Genomic DNA, 3,429 nt, shown 5'->3' with positions numbered 1-3,429 from the left:
TCTAGTTCATCAGTGGTCTAGTTTCATCCAGGGTGGCGTCTATTTTGACTCACGTTAGCTTCATCAGGGTGCGGTCTAGTTGCATCAGCGGTGGGTCTAGTTTCATCAGGGTGGTCTTTCTCTTAGGTTCATTCAGGGTGGTCTAGTCATCAGGGGTGGGCGTCTAGTTTCATCATACGGGCTGGCCGCTCTAGTTTCATCAGGTGGCGTCTAGTTCATCAGGGCTAGTTCGGCGTGCTGCTGTTTTTCTGAATTGCCCTTCATGAATTTCCACTGACCTTGGATAAGCTTCTACCTACTTAGGCACTTTGCTTGAGACAGCTCCTTTCGAGAGCTGACGACAAACCATCTGGATATTATAAAATCTCTGTTCTCCTTGGTGACCTGAGAGAAGAGGGAGGGAAGCCGGGGGTTGGGAGAGAGCAGAACACATCAACCAATAGTAGTCGTTTAGTGGAGGAATACCTAACATACGTGCAGTCAAGTAGCTGCCTAGTGTTCCTGAACGGATGGCACCTCATGAGTCACTGTGATACACTGGTTATAAATCTCAACAACTAAGCATTATTATACCTGATGGCACATTGGTATCTGTGATTTCGAGTGCATCGCATATTTCATGATGTATAATCCCCACTCGATGTACTTTACTAGCGTTATAAATAGTATCTCGTAACTGGTAACTACGTACCTGCTTATAGCATCGACTAATACGTATACTGCAATAAGTTTGACTCATTTGGTTATTCTACCATGCTATACTGTAAAAGGATGAACCGGGTCCATTCTGACGTTCCTATGCATATAGCATTCATAATCCGCTGTGTTCAGGAGTATAAGGCGAATACCGTGATTTATTCACATATCTACAGGGGTTATATAAAGTCAGGGCCTTCCTGATAGTACTGTGTTAAAAGGATAATGGATACCCGAATTGGTTTTTTTTTCTCCTCCTTACCTCACCATTGCTATATCTGTAAAAAAGGATTAATGGTCTTCTCACCATGCTTACTTATACATGGTTACGAAAGAGCGATAATGTATTAGTCATGATGTCGACTATGATATCGCACTGTCCATTCTATAACCGCTTTGCGTAACTAGATAGGTACTCTTACCATATCGTTCCTTATATGCTTTAAAAGTCGTCTAACGGGTTATCTGCACCATTGCTATACTGGCTGTAATATATGTGGCATATAAGCGTAAAATTAGTCGGAACATGCTATACTGTTAGGATAAGCCGATTAATGGTATCTACCATGCTAGACTTGTCTAAAAGCGATAACGTATCTACCATGCTATACTGTAAAAGGGTAAACGTATTAGTCCATGCTATGTACTGTAAAGGCATAAACACGGTATTAGGTCATGCTATACTGCTAATGAAGGATAATGGTACTTCTTGACCATGCGTAGTACGTAAATAGGATTAATGGGTATCTACCATGCTATGACTGTCAAATAAGGCGATCAATGGTATTAGTCCATGCTTATGACTGTGAAAAGATAATGGTTCTTCGTACCATGCTATACTGTAACAAGGATACATGGGTATCGTACCATTTCGCCGGTCTGATACTGTAGAAGGATACGATGCGATCTACCATGCTATACTTGCTAAAATGGATAACCGGCGTATGAGTCCATATGTCTATGTGATCTGGTCAAAGAGGATAAGTCGCTTATTCAGTTCATGCGTATACTGTAAAAGGATCAATGGGTATCTACCATGCCTTAGGTACTGTAAAAAGGATGAATGGTATCTACCATTGCTATGACTGTAAAACGGATAATCCGGTATTAGTCATGGCGTATAACTGTAAAAGGATAATGGTCGGTCGTGACCATGGCCTATACTGTGCTGAAATAGGAAAGGATAATGGTATCTACCATGCTATACTGTAAAAGGATAATGGTATCTACCATGCTATACTGTAAAATGATAACGGTATTAGTCATGCTATACATTCTTTTGACCGGTAGTGAGTGAGTATGTACAGTGGCTTGCGAAAGTATTCATCCCCTTGGCATTTTTCCTATTTTGTTGCCTTACAACCTGGACTTAAAATATATTTTTTGGGGGGGTTTGTATCATTTGATTTACACAACATGCCGACCACCTTGAAGATGCAAAATATTTTTTATTGTGAAACAAACAAATATTCACACCCCCCAAAGTCAATACTTTGTAGAGCCACCTTTTGCAGAAATTACAGCTGCAAGTCTCTTGGGGTGTGTCTCTATAAGCTTGGCACAGCTAGACCACTTGGATTTTTGCCCATTTTTCAAGGCAAAACTGCTCCAGCTCCTTCAAGTTGGATGGGTTCCTCTGATGTACAGCAATTTTTAAGTCATACCACAGATTCTCAATTGGATTGAGGTCTGGGCTTTGACTAGGCCATTCCAAGACATTTAAATGTTTAAACCACTCGAGTGTTGCTTCAGCAGTATGCTTAGGGTCATTGTCCTGCTGGAAGGTGAACCTCCGTCCCAGTCTCAAATCTCTGGAAGACAAACAGGTTTACCTCAAGAATTTCTTATTCTTCTTTATTCCAGACATAGCATTTTCCTTGATGGCCAAAAAGCAACATTTTAGTCTCATCTGACCAGAGTACCTTCTTCCATATGTTTGGGGTGTCTCCCACATGCCTTTTGGCGAACACCAAATGTGTTGGCTTATTTTTTTCTTTAAGCAATGGCTTTTTTTCTTGCCACTCTTCCGTAAAGCCCAGCTTTGTGGAATGTACGACTTAAAGTGGTCCTATGGACAGATACTCCAATCTCCGGTGTGGAGCTTTGCAGCTCCTTCAGGGTTATCTTTGGTCTCTTTGTTGGCTCTCTGATTAATGCCCTCCTTGCCTGGTCCGTGAGTTTCGGATATTATTTTATAACCCAACCCTGATCTGTACTTCTCCACAACTTTGTCCCTAACCTGTTTTTAGAGCTCCTTGGTCTTCATAGTACCGCTTGCTTGGTGGTACCCCTTGCTTAGATGTGTTGCAGACTCCGCGGCCTTTCAGAACAGGTGTGTGTATATACACTGAGATCATGTGACAGATCATGTGACAATTAGATTGCACACAGGTGGACTTCAACAAATTATGTGACTTCTGAATGTATTTGGTTGCACCAGATCTTATTTAGGGGCTTCATAGCAAAGGGGGTGAATACATATGCACGCACCACTTTTCCGAATTTCTTTTTAGAATTTTTTAAAACAAGTTATTTGTTTTATTTCACTTCACCAATTTGGACTATTTTGCGTCGTCCATTACATGAAATCCAAATAAAAATCTATTTATATTACAGGTTGTAATGCAACAAAATAGGACAAACGCCAAGGGGTGAATACTTTTGAAAGGCACTGTATTATATATAACATATATACATATAGACCAATTTAACCAGACTCCATAGGGTCGAGAC

The sequence above is a fragment of the Salvelinus sp. IW2-2015 genome, unplaced genomic scaffold (assembly GCF_002910315.2).
Source record: "Salvelinus sp. IW2-2015 unplaced genomic scaffold, ASM291031v2 Un_scaffold8464, whole genome shotgun sequence".
Lineage (NCBI taxonomy): Eukaryota > Metazoa > Chordata > Actinopteri > Salmoniformes > Salmonidae > Salvelinus > Salvelinus sp. IW2-2015.
Note: the sequence above shows the minus strand (reverse complement) of the source record.